Source organism: Globicephala melas, chromosome 2 (assembly GCF_963455315.2).
Source record: "Globicephala melas chromosome 2, mGloMel1.2, whole genome shotgun sequence".
Taxonomy (NCBI): Eukaryota; Metazoa; Chordata; class Mammalia; order Artiodactyla; family Delphinidae; genus Globicephala; species Globicephala melas.
This window is the reverse complement of record NC_083315.2, coordinates 40,878,428-40,893,918: the sequence shown is the minus strand read 5'-3', so window position 1 is coordinate 40,893,918 and position 15,491 is coordinate 40,878,428.

Sequence of the window (15,491 nt, the reverse complement as noted above, 5' to 3'; positions counted from 1 at the left end):
TTCCCCAGAAACTCACACTCTCAGCAGAAGAGCCTGGAGGGGAGCACGGGTTTAGGGATCTAATTCTGATTCCCCCCACTCCATACCTTTCTGCTTCCTGTCTGAGATACATTCTAAATTCCAGATGATTACGAACCCGCCACCCACTCTACTAAAGTCCCAGAATAAACATTATTAGCTGTTTTAAAAATTATAGGGAAAGGGGCTTCCCTGGTGGCGCAGTGGCTGAGAGTCTGCCTGCCGATGCAGGGGACACGGGTTCATGCCCTGGTCCGGGAAGATCCCACATGCCGCCGCGGAGCGGCTGGGCCCGTGAGCCATGGCCGATGAGCCTGCGTGTCCAGAGCCTGTGCTCCGCAACGGGAGAGGCCACAGCAGTGAGAGGCCCGCGTACCGCAAAAAAAAAAAAAAAATTATGGGGAAAGAAGAGGAAGAGGGGGGCAGACTATGGAAAATGTTAACAATCTAACTTTATAAGAATTAGTTTGTCACTTCATTAAAAATTTTTCTTTCGAGGCACTAGTTCAAGAAATCCAGGCAGAGCCTCAATCTTATAAAGGGAAATGGCAGGGCCTTTGATTTTTCATATCCCATATATTACCTAAATAAGGTAATGACCAGTTTGTCAGCTGCCTGAGAGGATGTGGCCAGGCAGACTGTTCGTGAAACTTGAAGTGATTCTTTCTGAAGTACATTTCCAAACACCTTTTATAAATACCCGTCGAGGCTTCAGTGGGCTTGTCAATTGTAAATGCTTCCAATGCCATCCCTGTGGGAGGTGCCTTTTTTACTGTCTTGTGGCCCTAATGGAGAACCATTTTGAGGGATTCTTTCCCACACTTTGACAACTTGGCTTAAGGAGGAAAGGCCAGAAACCATTTAAAGCTGTTGACGTACCTCTTTTTATGGAAGCAATAATACTTTTTCTTGAAATGTCATTGCACGTGGTTTTTTATAGACAATAATTATACATTCAGTATGTGTACAGTTGATGTGAACTGGGGTGAAAGTCTTCACGGTGCCTCCTTCCCTTGGCCGTGGCACACTTCCTTTGGCCCTAGTTATGTTTCCAGAATGTTTGGTTAGCTGTCTTCCACCTCCTGGGTCACTCTTCCTTGTGAAGTGTGACTGGGTGGGTGAGCGTTGCCTTTTATGGAGCAGAAAAGCATGTTATTCCTTTGGGTTCTTGTGTCCCTGTTCCCTGTGATCATTGGTGACTCGTTGTAGGAAAGCAGAATATGTCCTTCTTTTCCCAGGAGATTTGGGATGAAGGCAGAGGGCCCAGAATAAAGTTCAGGGGATGGAGAGAAATGAAATCTGATCGGGTCTTACTATGACTCTGCAGGAAAAAGCAGGACACAGTTCCTCTAGTGATAGCCTGATTTCTCTTGCTCCATCCACTCTTATTTCCATCGTGAAAACAATTGGGAACCCATGGCCTTCTTGTCCCCGTCCAGTGATGTGGATGGGATATAAGTACCTGATCTCCTGCTCTCACCTTAGCGTGCTGGGTATGTGGGTGGACCCTGGACCTGGATGGTTCGGGTTCAAATCCCATCTTCTACTTCCCTGTTGTGGCACTTCAGCCCCTTCACCTTACCCTCTCAGGTCCTTAATTTCCTTATTCGCAAAATAACAATTATAATAGGTCAGGTGTTAGAAAGTTCTAAGCCAGCAGCAGTGTAGTGAAATCAAACAGACCAGAATTTGAATTTTATCTTTGCCAGTGACTAAATTTCTGACCTCAGACTATTTGATCTGTAAAATGGGTGTATTCATAATAACGTCTATAGGACGTTGAGGATTAATGAAGGTGAGGATTAATGAAGAATATATGCTCTGTACTTAGGACAGTGCCCAGCATATGTGCACTCAACAAATAGTAATTTTATTTAATGATCAATATAATAGTCGTGTTTATGAATAGATAATGGGATTCATGTTGGAAGCAGAGTCGGCAGGACCTGCTAATAGATTTGGCTAATAGATTACAAATAGTAATTTTATTTAATGATCAATATAATTGTTGTGTTTATGAATAGATAATAGGATTCATGTTGGAAGCAGAGTCGGCAGGATCTGCTAATAGATAGTTATCCAATGTGAAGTCTAAGCTTGCCTGAATTGGAGTAAACTTCAAGTAAAACTGAGTAGACTGGTCAACGGAAGACTTCGGCTCTATATCCGGTTGGCCATCTGTGTGGCTTTGAGCTATTATTCTACATTCTGGTCGTCAGTTTTCTCATCCATAAAATGAAAGAGTTGGTCAGGATGAATTCTGTAGTCTAGCCCAGACCTGACACCTCCTGAATCTGTGTGAAGGTTATAACTGCAAGCACATTGAACAAAGACCTTTTCAATATCTCAACATGTGGAGAACAGGTTCACTTATTCTGATTCTTTCTTTTCAGAATATTTCTCTCACAGGCAGATCAGACTAAATTCGATAAAATGAAAAAATTCTGTACACCATCAAGAAAAAATATATCTATCATTGTTGTTTTAGTTTTAAGTTTTGTTTAAATCTAAGAGCATGGTGGTGGCATCCACTTTGACACCAGGGGGCTTAGTGGAGGAGGCACCAATAACCTCCGTCAAATAGAGGGGCTGCTGCCGGCCACTGTGGAAAACAGGGGTACGCAGGGAGAGGAAGGAGGCGGGGCAGCGGTCGCGGAGCTGAGCACTTTCTGGGCAAGGTGCCGCCAGACTGTCTGCAAATAAGCGCCTTGTGTGCGCCACCTCTAACCCAGTGGCTTCTTAACACCATAGCTGATCACAGGGCTCCAGGTTGAAATGTGAGCCCGTAGGTGCCAAGGGCATGTTCACAAGTCCCATTGGCCCCCGGCTTGAGGCCAGAGGCAGCACAGATTTTGAGACCAGCTCGAAGGCTGTAACAAAGGCAGCTTTTTTGTTTTTCCTTTTCAAATGCAATACCTTTTAATACACAGTAATTAAGTACATGATACAAAGTGATTATTCTGACAGTAGTTTCAGATGAAGACAATTCCCCATTTTTTTTTCACATCTTTATTGGAGTATAATTGCTTTACAATGGTGTGTTAGTTTCTGCTTCATAACAAAGTGAATCAGTTATACATACACATATGTCCCCATATCTCCTCCCTCTTGCGTCTCCCTCCCACCCTCCCTATCCCACCCCTCTAGGTGGTCACAAAGCACTGAGCTGATCTCCCTGTGCTATGCGGCTGCTTCCCACTAGCTATCTGTTTTACGTTTGGTAGTATATATATGTCCATGCCACTCTCACTTTGTCACAGCTTACCCTTCCAAGGCAGCTTTAACTCCCATGGCTGCCTTTGATGCTGCAGAGCCTTCCCAGGGTCTGGGGAAAGGCAGTGTGTGTGCGCATTCGGATATACACCGGCTCGTCTCACGTTGATAATGTGCCGTCTGTCTTTCCAGGAGGAATGGATTAATAATATACATAAGGCATTTAATTAAAAACGTGTCATCACCTCATAAATGTCTTCTCCGAGGACGTATCATGATTCTCTTCCGCTAATAGAAGTGATGCGCCCGCCCACGCAGCCGCGCTCCCAGCCTGTGGCTGCAGGCGCGGAAGGAGGGGTCTCCGGGGAGGGGGGCTGGGCTGCCCTCGTCTGACCCTTGTAGGTTCCGATCCACCGTGCCAAGGAGGACAACCTTCTCCTCCACTCTCCCAGTTCGGTTTCTTTCCAGTGCTCAGCCCTGTAGGGGTCTGACCTTGCCCGGCGGTGGGGGAGCCAGGGTCCAGCCGCCTCTGAAGGCCGCTTGTCCTCCTGGGCAGCATCTTTCCGACTAGATCAAGAGAGGATGTGGAAGCCCCACAGCGGGACAGTCCCCAGCCTCACGTTTCCTTTCAAATATAAGTACAAGGAAGCAGAAAGGGGCACAGAGGGACCCCAGAAGAAGGGCCATGAATTATGCATCTCCTAGTCTGGGCTCACAGAGCCTCGTCTTTCGGTCCAGAAAGGCAGCCAATGAGAAAGGCACCTTATTCAGTGATTGAATTACTGCATATGAATGACTAGGGGATCCATTTCAAAGCCGCACTTAGAATGTGCCTGTTAAAAAAAAGCAGCCCCATTTGTTTCAGAAGCTACACTGGAAATGAATGAGGGCTCTTCCATCTCTGCTGGCTATTAAAAAAGCTTCACTTCTCACAGAGCAACTGTTTTAATTAAATTGATAACTATGTTTTATTGAATTCAATGCTCTTCAGCAAAAATCAGCACAGAGCCTCTCTGCCTTTAGAAAACTTAATTTAGGCCAATAGTGGGTTGCCCGAGGGAGGGTGGCTGGGAGGAGTGAGGCTGGGGAGAGAATAGGAGAGGGAAATGGCTATTTCATCCTACCTGTTAGAATGTACCCTTCCACCCCCTCAGTCCCTCACCCCCTACTACTCCCTCTCCCCTGGGGGACCCCCCAACCAGCGTTGAGAAAGGCATCACTGGATAACCACCAAGTACAGGGAACTCTGTTCAATATTATGTAACAACCTAAATGCCAAAAGAATTTGAAAAAGAATAGGTACATGTATATGTGTAACTGAATCACTATGCTGTACACCTGAAACTAAGACAATGTTGTTAGTCAACTATACTCCAATATAAAATAAAAAGTTAAAAAAAAAAAAAGAAAAAGAAAGGCACCCCTGGGAGTCCCCCTTTAGTTCCACGTGGAGCAGGTGGATTTCAATGCCTCAAGGCAACTAGGGAAGTGTTCCTCTCTTTGCTCTTGCTGGCTGCTTCTAGCTGAATGCTGCCTCTAGCTTGTTGCTCCACATTTAATCGTGGGTAGAGCCTCTGGTGTCTGTTTTTTGTTTTGGTTTTTTTTTTAAACTACATGCTTAGGCTAGATTAGGGATTATTGCAGTAACTTCCTAACTAGTGTTCCTCGCTCTTTTCTGGGGTCTCCTTCAACTTCAGACTCTCAAGTTAAACTGTCTGAAAAGTAGATCTGATCCTATCACCTTCCTCCTCGTCAACTGAAAAAAAAATGCACAACCTAAAAGTTAAGAGTTATGTCTTATTCGGCAGACATTCTGCAGATTTCAAGCCTGGGAGACAGGACTCTCAGATCACTCTGAGAGCCTGCTCCGAAGAGGCAAGCGGGGAGCCAGGATATACAGGAGTTTTTGCAACAAAGACCAGGTAGTGGGGAACATCAAAAGACTACTGTTAATGAAAGAAAACTAGACATCTCAAGTTAATGATATTGGTGCTTTTCTATGTATGGGAAGATGCAAGAGTCTGGGCTCATTGAAATTATTCCTTTGTTATGCACCTCAGCTATTTGGGGTCACTATCCTGTGTTTTCGCATCCTGAGTTTCCTCAGGGTACACTGTCGGGGTGACTAGAGCAGCTGACTACTAGATGGGGAGGGGATCCTGCCTCCATCCCGAGTTTCATCAGGGCTCACCATTGGGGCGGCTGTAATGGGAGGGCTTGATGGCTGCAACATCCTTTGTTTACTGGAATGGCAGGCAACATTTTTCATTCACATCCTTCATCTCTTCAGTAACTGCCTCAGTTACAGAAACTGCAGCTCAGTTTCTACCCTCTTTGAATCCACTTTCTTGCCCTTACTTCTCTCCACTCGTTGCTAGGTTTATGTCCCCTTGCACATACCTTCAGAACACACTGTTCAGATTTTTCTCTTCCATATCTCTTATGACCCAAGATTGTAATCACTGGGATTTTTCCCTTTTTTGGGTCTATCTTTCCTGACTAGAATTGTAAACTCCTTGATGGCAGGATCTGTGCTGCTGTTTACTCCTAACACTCAACAGATGTTAAGTGAACGTGTGAAAGTTTCCCAAGAAGCAGAAAATGGACTAGTGTGTCTATCAGGGCTCTCACCGTAATTGCATATATTCCTGAATATAATAGGTAGTACCAAATCCTCAAAAGAAATCTGAGATGTTCTTAGGCATTGCAAGAATAGAACTTTAGGTCAACCCAGATGCACTTTAGGAGAGTGGATAGGATTTTAATTCATACGGGGTACAGAGGTGTACTGAAAGTTTGAAATACATAGGTCAAGATAACATGGCTTTTATGCTCCTTCAGAAGTTCACACAAAGGACCATGATGAATAGATCTTATAGGTGGGAGAAATATCTTATGTCCATAAAGAATGCATTACTTTTCCAGATAAAAATAAGGGTTGCTAGCGAGCAGTGAGGCAGAATGAAAAATAATTTATTAAGAAGCAGATACCCCATAGGAATGGGTTAAGCCCCTTCTCAAATTTGGTGGCTCTCCTGGCTTCCATCCTGGATTCTTGATTATCGCTGTTAGGCCAGAAAATGGGACCATTCATAGTCTGTTAAAGGCTACCCCTTCCAATACCTTCAGTAATCAAAGCTGGTCCTGGAGAGGGATGGACAGATGTATGTAGGGAACCACAGTAGTCCTCTAGGGAGAAAAAGGAAAAAGATGTGTGAATCTTCTCCTGGGAGGTTCTACAATTCTAGAACATCTCTATTGGCTTGAGAAAGTTTCTACAGAGATTATTGGAAGGAAAACACTCGGGGTCCCTATAGTGCAACTTATCATGAAGGCAGGGGCCAATAACCAGGGCTTAGATGTTTATTCCAGAAGGATGGGTCTTTGAAGCCTGAAGCTCTTCTGGACTTAGCCACCCTGATGGAGTGATATTATTTGGAGCTCAATGGCTGAGCATGTTCTTTAAAAAGCTGTAATCTTGGATATATAAGTCTGGGACTATTACAGAGTCTCTGGAAGGACCCAAGGACATCATTGCAACAGTGGATAAGAACACATCTTCCTGGAGAGAACCAGTTTTCACTAGTGACATTGTTCAGCAGCCATAGAAAAAATGACCACCCAAGCAAGATTGACACCTTCTAGAGAATTGACCACTGATAACCTACTGATAACCTTCTGATAACCACTGATAACCTTCCCTCCCTCTGGCATTTGGAACAGGACTGATTAAACTCTCTGGACTGAATGTGCTCCTAGTTTCTGAGCTGTTTCACAGGCAGTGGCCTGGGTGAGTGTTAAGAGATTGATTTTCTTGTTAATATTTGCCAGACATGATTCCAGATACTTTACGTGTAATTCTTATCACAATTCTTTAAGGGAGGTACCATCATAATTCCTATTTAACAGATGAGGAATTGGAGGTACAGAGAGGTTAAGTAACTCGCCCAAGGTCACACAGCTGATAAGTTTTTTGCACAAGCCTTCAAATCTAGGCATTAACTGGGAAAATAGAAGTAGCAGTGTCTGTCCCTAAAGCTAATGAAAAGGGTCATGTAGGTTATATTAGATGTGAAATGCAATTCAATAATTCATCTCAATTCAATTCAATCCAATTCAGTGAACAAATTTGTACTGAGAAACAACTCTTTTTCAATTATTACAACGACTTAGGGATTCAAAGAACAAATACACAATTTTGCTTTTGGCCAAAAGCAATTCTGGGCTTTGTCTCTGTTCAGACAGCAACCTGAAACTGCACTTTTTTTAAGGAAAACTGCACTGAGAAAAAGAGCAGCCCTTATGATGCTTCCTGCATAAGAAAACAAATAACAACCTCGCTGCTGACAGGTACCTGCATAAAAGGAAGCATCTGACAGGGTGGGGCCAGGCACCCCTGCAAGGAAGCACTTCACAGGGGCATGTTTAAAAGCTCCTTTCATTAAGGTGTTTTCAAACTGTGACCACTGCTGAGAGCTCTCCTGCAGCTCAGAAGCTTCCCTTGATGCTAAGTGGGTGCTCAGGAAGATCAGACTGATCCGCTATCTTTATGGAGTACCATGTATATGTGTGTCTTTAGTCTGCTTGGGCTGCTTTAACAGAATATCAGAGACTGGGTGGCTTATAAACTACAGACATTTACTTCTCACAGTTCTGGAGGCTAGCCCAAGATCAAGGCGTGAGTAGATTTGGTGTCTGGTGAGAGCCCACTCCCTGGGATGTAGAAAGCTGGCTTTTCACTTTGTTCTCTCATGGCTGAAAGGGTGAGGGAGCTCTCTGGGGTTTCTTTTATAAGGACACTAGTCCCCATTCATGAGAGCTCCAACCTCATGGCCTAATCGGCTCCCAAAAGCACCACCTCCTAAAACCATCATATTGGGCTTAGGTTTCAACATATGAATTTTGGTGAGGGGTGACACAAACATTCATTCTAAGCAATGTGTGTGTGTATACTAGAGATAGAGGTCTTCCTAGGGCAGCACTCTCTTACCCACAGCCAGAGGAAATCATTTAGCTTAGTTTTCCTAGAGTAGTACCTGGTTGGGGAGGGAGGGCCCAACTTATTAGGGCAGAGGCGCACAAATGTTTTCTTTAAAGGACCAGATACTAAATATTTTAGGCTTTGCAGATCTTACAGTCTCTGTTGCAACTACTCAACTCTGCCATCGTACTGTGAAAGCAGCCATAGACAATATGTCAGTGAACTGAGCATGGCTGTGTTCCAATAAAATTTTATTTATAAACACAGGCTGTGGGCCAGATTTTGCCTGTAGGCCATAATTTACAGGTCCCTACTTTAGATCCTTCAGCTCCAGGCCCTTCAGGAGTAGGGGAAAAGAAGAAGCATCCAAAACTTCATGCAGTGGTGACTCAAGAAGAGTGACAGTGGGAAGATGAGTGTGTTATAGAGGGTCACGTTTTATTTCTTGAATACCTGGAATTAGCCACATACCGGGAAGTGAAGGTATCACTTGTTTTGATATATGGGCTTTGGACAGAGTTAAGGGCAGATACGGATATATAAACAACTTTTTTATTTTGGAATAATTTTAGATTTACCGACACATTACAGAGATGGTACAGAGAGTTCCCATATACCTGCACCCACTTTCTTTTTTTTTTTTTGCCGTACTCAGGCCTCTCACTGTTGTGGCCTCTCCGGTTGCGGAGCGCAGGCTCAGCGGCCATGGCTCACGGGCCCAGCCGCTCCACGGCATGTGGGATCTTCCCGGACTGGGGCACGAACCCATGTCCCCTGCATCGGCAGGCGGGCTCTCAACCACTGCGCCACCAGGGAAGCCCCTGCACCCACTTTCTTTAATACCTTTTTTAAAAAACATTTTATCTTCATTTTTTTGTTCGATAAATTTGACATGTCACATTTTGTAAATTTAAAGTATACAGCATGATACTTTGATACATTTATGTATTGTAATATGATTGCCATGGAAGCAATATTTATCCCATTACGTCATTATAGTACAATACTGTTGTCTGTATTCATTAAAGTGTGCATTAGATCTCTGTAGCTTATTTACTGCTCATTATAAGTTTGTACCCTAAAACACCATCAGTCTTATTTCCCCATTCCCCACCCCCTGGTAGGCACTATTTTATTCTCTGTTTTTTTTTACGGGTTGGACTTTTTTAGATTCCACATATAAGTGATATCATATACAGAACTGGTCTTTCTCTGTCTGACTCATCTCGCTTAGCATAATGTGCTCAGGGTCCATCCATGTTGTTGCAGATGGCAGGATAGCCTCCTTTCTGATGGCTGAATAGTATTCTATTGTGTATATATACCACATCTTTTTATCCATCTGTTGATGGGCATTTGGGTGGTTTCCATATCTTGGCTATTGTGAATAATGCTACAATAAACATGGGTGTGCATCAATTCTGTTTTCATTTCCTTGGGGTACATACCCAGAGTGGAATTGCTGGATGACATGGTAGTTCTATTTTTAATTTTTTGAGGAACCTCCATGTTGTTTTCCATAGTGGTTGGACCAGTTTGCATTCCCACCCACAGTGTATAAAATTCCCTTTCACCACATCCTTGCCAGCACTTGCTGTCTCTTATCTTCTTGATGATGGTCGTTCTAACAGATGTGAGGTGATTGCTCATTGTGGTTTTGATTTGCATTTCTGTGATGGTTAGTGACAGTTAAATATCTTTTCATGTGTCTGTTGGACATTTTGAGGTCCTCTTTGGAAAAATGTTTATTTAGTTCTCCTGCCCATTTTTAAAATGGGTTTTTTTTTTTTTTTGTCATTAGGTTGTATTCTTTATGCCTTTTGGATATTAACCCCTTATCTGATATATGGTTTGCAAAAATTTACTCCTCTTCTCTAGATTGTCATTTCATTTTGTTAATTGTTTCTTTTGCTGTGCAGAAGCTTTTGGGTTTGATATAGTTCCATTTGCTGATTTTTGCTTTTGTTGCTTGTGCTTTTGGTGTCAGGTCCAAAAAATTATTGTCAAGACCAATATCGATGAGCTTCTTCCCTATGTTTTCCTCTAGGTGTTTTATGGTATCAGGTCTTATGTTTAAATGTTTATCCATTTTGAGTTAATTTTTGTGAATGGTACAAGATAGGGGTCCAATTTCATTGTTTTGCATATGTTTCTCCAGTTTTCCACAATGTTCATATCTTACATTATCATGGCATATTTGTCAAATCTAAGAAAATTATATTGGTCCATTATTGTGATATAAAAAAAATGTATGGTTTTTGTCTTCAGTTCCTGGTACAGAGTCCCTGAAACCTTTAGAATTTCTTGAGTGATAGGAGTGTCTTTTGTAATTCATAATGAGTCCCTTTATGACCTTACCTTAAGTTTATGCAAATAAGGTAGTTAATTGGTGGTGGTGGCCAGTAGCTTTAAGATGAGGCCTGTTGCCAGAGGAACTAAGCACGTGATTAAGGGGTTGGGGCTTCACCCCCCAACTCCTCCCCAACCCAGGAGAGAGGGGGCTGGAGATCGAGTTCAGTCACCAATGGCCAGTGATTTAATCAATCATGCTTACATTATAAAACTTGGATAAAAACTCTTGAGCAACAAGATTAGGGGAGTTTCTGGATTGGTGAAAAACAATGATGTGCTGGGAGAGTGACTTGCCTGGAGAGGGCATGGAAGCTAAGTTCCGTGCTCCCCTTGTCCCCCAAGAGTTTGCCCTGTGCAGCTCTTCCATTTGGCTGTTCCTGAGTTCTGTCCTTTATCATAAAGTAGCTTTTGTAAGTAAAGTGCCTTCCTGAGTTCTGTGAGTTATTCTAGTGAATTATCAAACCTGAAGGGGGGTGTTGTGGAACCCTTGAATTTGTAGTTGGTTGGATGAGGGATATGAAGCCTGGTTACCCCATTTGCGGCTGGCATTTGAATTGGGGACTGTCTTGTAGGACTGAGTCTTAAACCCGCGGGGTCTGTGCTAACTCTGGGTGAATTGAAGTGAACTGAATTACAGGACACCTAGTTGGTGTCGGAGAATTGGTCACTGTTTGGAAAAAGCACACACGATTGTTATTAAGCAAATTTCAGATTTTATTTAGATTTCACCAACTTGTCCACTAATGTCCTCTTTCTGTTCCTGGATCAAATTGAAGGTACCGTATTGCATTAGTTATCATATCTACCTAATCGTCTCTGATTTGTGACAGTTTTTCAGTCTTTCGTTGTTTTTCGTGAGAGTTTTGAGGAATCAAATATTTTGTAATATGTCCCTCTACTTGTTTTTTTCTTATGTTTTCCTCATGATTAGACTGGGGTTATGAATTTTTAAAAAGAGTACTACAGAGGTGGAGTGCCCTTCTTGCACATTGTATCAGGGGGTATTTGATATCCATGTGACATCACTGGTGATGTCGTTAACTGTGACTACTTGATTAAGATAGTATTTGCCAGATTTCTCCACTGAAAAGTTATTATTTTTTCAGGTAGGCGTATTTTTAGAGGACTCCTTCAAATAAAGTAAGTTGTAAAATCACAAGATAACCACCATACAGTAAGTGCTTACTGCAGTTAAAAATTTGTAGTGTGAGCGAGAAATAGACCTTTGTGATTTAACAAACCGCCTATTGTCCATTACTGTCGTGCACCTGGGCTATCCTGCCTGAAAGAGGATAAGACTCAGAGAGGTTAAGCAACTTGTCTAAGACCCCGCAACTAGTAAGGGGTGAAGCAAGGCTTTGGGCCTGGTCTGGTCAAAACCTGGCTTATTAGTCAGGCTAGGCTAGGTTATGCTGTAGTGACAACTTATTCCAAAATCCGAGAGGCTTAGCACAATAAAGTTTTACTTCTTACTCATATTAAATCCTCTGTGATCTGGGTGACTCTTCAGGACAGTGTCATTCACGTGATGTCTCAATGAAGCCAGGCCACTTTGATCCGTAGCTGTGCCATCTCATCGTGAGGCCTTCGTGTTCACTGTGGCAGGGGAACAGGGAATTACACAGAGGCTTTTCACTGCCCAAGCCTGGAGGATGACATGTCACTTCTACTCACAGCTCCTTGTCCACTCTAGTCATATGGCCTCACCTAACCGCAAGGTGCAGGGAAGTGTCATTTTCTATACATGCATTAAGGGAGAACAGATGCTGGGGATATTTTTCCACCAGGCTGTGTTGTCTCTGCTAAAAGACTCAGAACAGCCCTGAGCATGGAGGAAGGTTAAGAAGTGTGGAGTATCAGGCTTTAGAAAGGGAATTTTCATTAAGATCAAGGCATTCTCTCTCTTGGTCTTCCCCTGAGACCCCATGTGTTTGTGGGAACCACTGTGTAGCAGAAACCTTCAATTCCAGATCCCATTTCAGGACACCCAGTGGCCCTCTCCTGTTCCTTTACCAGCCTCTACCTTTCTTATTAGGCAAGTTTATCAGCAGAAATGTTCCCCTTGACTTTTTCTAGCTTTAATGTTTACAAAGTAGGAATCCAGGTGTCTTGGGGCTTAAGTCATTTCACATTCAATGATGCAGAGCCAAAGAGTGATCCTAATTTTCACTTGTGCCCTATAGGCACGAAGGGCTTCTAAGTACATAATCCGCAGTAACTCATCTTGAAGTATCCCAACCATTCCTCTTCTCTGGGATGCGGGAGGTCCTGGGAGCGTCTCCCTGTTCTGCACTGTTCTCCCGTCTACATGACGTTTGAGTTCTTGAAAGCGCCCCTCCCCTCCCTGAGCACCACTGCACACACACGATCCCATGTCACGTTCTCCCACCGCGTCCAGCCCTCGGGGGTTCTGATGGCTTTACTTCCGAGAATTTGTCCAAAGTCGTTGATGAAATATTTTCCTCTTAAGTGGAAGGGAAGGGAATGCCACGTGCTCTTTGGGTACCAGGTTCCATGGGATGGTGTCTATCCCATACCAGGGACTGGAGTGATCTCCCTGCCATACCTACTACCTCCCCATCCTACTCCCCCAACCCAGGACACCCAGGGTCTCCCAGATGTGATTTAGAATGTAGACCCTGGCCTGGGCTTCCCACTCAAAAGATCACTGGCATGAGCCTAGGACTGCTTTTCTCAAACTGTGTTCTGTGGGACATGTAGCCCAGAGAAATGTGCCATGAAAAAAAGTATTACATGGTCAAATGGATTTGGTAACATTTGGGTTAAACAAGTTAGGTTTCCTTACTGTAGAACTTCCTAGAGCTGTTTAATAAGCAAACCTGATTGGGAAACTCCAAAAATTGGTGTGGAAAACACAGTCCCTCAACCTTGCCTGAACATATTTTTCTGAGGTGGCATATGAAGGAGTGAATGTTCCATGGATCCCACTTTGGGAAACGCTAACCCAGAAAATATTAAGCAACAAAGCAATATTTAAGATAATTCTGCTCCTATTTTAGTAACTTAAAAAAAGGTTTTGGACTTCCCTGGTGGCACAGTGGTTAAGAATCTGCCTGCCGATGCAGGGGACACGGGTTCGAGCCCTGGTCCGGGAAGATCCCACATGCCGTAGAGCAACTTAGCCCGTGAGCCACAACTACTGAAGCCCGCACATCTAGAGTCCGTGCTCCGCAATAAGAGAAGCCACCGCAGTGAGAAGCCCACGCACCGCAAAGAAGAGTAGCCCCCTCTCACTGCAACTAGAGAAAGCCCATGTGCAGCAATGAAGACCCAACACAACCAAAAATAATAAGTTAATTAATTAATTTTAAAAAAAAGGTTTTCTCTCTACAACAAATAACCTTTGCATGCTTTTGAGTCCACTATGACCTTCCACATTTGTTAGCTCATGAGAATGATTAATTCATTTTTAATTTAATTTTTTGAAAGGTAATACATTCTCTGGGTTTAAAAACAGAGAGAATAAAACCATATTCCATTAAAAAATTCTCCCATCTCATTCTTGTCCTCCACATAGTGGGGTTCAACTCTCTTCCTCCCACCCCAGGAGCCTGCTGTTAATAGGCTATATGGTTTCCATACAGATTTTGTATATATACAAGAAAATACAGTTTTTCAGCCTCCAGTTTTTTAACAGAAAAGTTTACAATACTTTAAAAAGGAGGTTTATCAAGGTATAACTTACACAGAGTAAAATTCACCTTTTTGTAGTATACAATTCAATGAGTTTTAACAATATGTACTGGCGTGTAACCCCTCCCACCATCATGACATAGAACGAACAGTTCCACCCCTCCCAAATGTTCTCTCATACCCACCCCCTGTGCAGTCAAAATCCCCAGCACTTGGTACCCACCATTTTGTTCGTTCTTCTAGTTTTGCCTTCTCTGTAATGTCTTGTAAATCCAGTCATATAACGTGTAGTCTTTTTTGCCTGGCTCCTTTTACTTACCATAATGCTTTTGAGAGGTGTGTATAAGATGTTCATCGTTTTTGTTGCCTAGTCATATTCCATCATATGAATGAATGTGCCACCATTTGCTTATCCAGTCACCAATGGATGGACGCCTGTGTACTCCCAGTTACTGGTGATTGTAAATAAAGTGGCTATGAACATTCAAGTACAGGTCTTTGTGTAGGTGTATATTTTTCTATATTCTGTGAGTTGTATTTTGCCTTTTTCCATTGAAGCAATATGTCTAGGAGATGTTTCCATATTAGTAAATGAAAAGCTTACTCATAGTTTCTGGAGCTACATAGGATTCCTTGGTGTGAATTTGATCCTGACAACAACCCCATAAGGAAGGTAACCTAATCACCTCCAGGTTAAACTAGACAATGAGACTCACACAGGTTAAGTCATTTTTCCAAACTAGTAAGCAGAAGAAAGAAACATTGGCCCTAGGTCTGTCCAACTCCAAGTCTTATGTTGTCCGGAAAATTAAGTCTATTGTCCTTCTCTAGGGAGGCTGATGCCTTTGTCACAATTTGTCCTCAACATTTTTAACCAACTCTTCCTTTTACCAGCCCCTCAAGAACAAATCCTCTGCTCTAGTCACATGACTTCACATCTCTGAAGTGATCTTTTCATAGGGATTTCCATAGCTTGCAAATCTTGCTGCCCTAAGGCTTTCCATCTTGGAAGCAACAAGTTTCAGTGCCTCAGAGGAGGGCAGATAACTCCGAGAGCAAAGAAACCTTTGCTCAGCTTCAACTGTCAAATTAGATTTCAGTTTTAATTAGAAGCAAGAAAATAAGCACCGTCCCAGTCTCAGACTCCTGGCAGTTTTAACAAGCATGAGCCAGTCATGGCTGCAGTGAATAAGAAGTAAGAAGGCTCTTGATGAGTTGGGAGAAGAAGGGACATGCATCTTCCTAGCCTAAGGGATTTTGGAAAGAAAGAGAG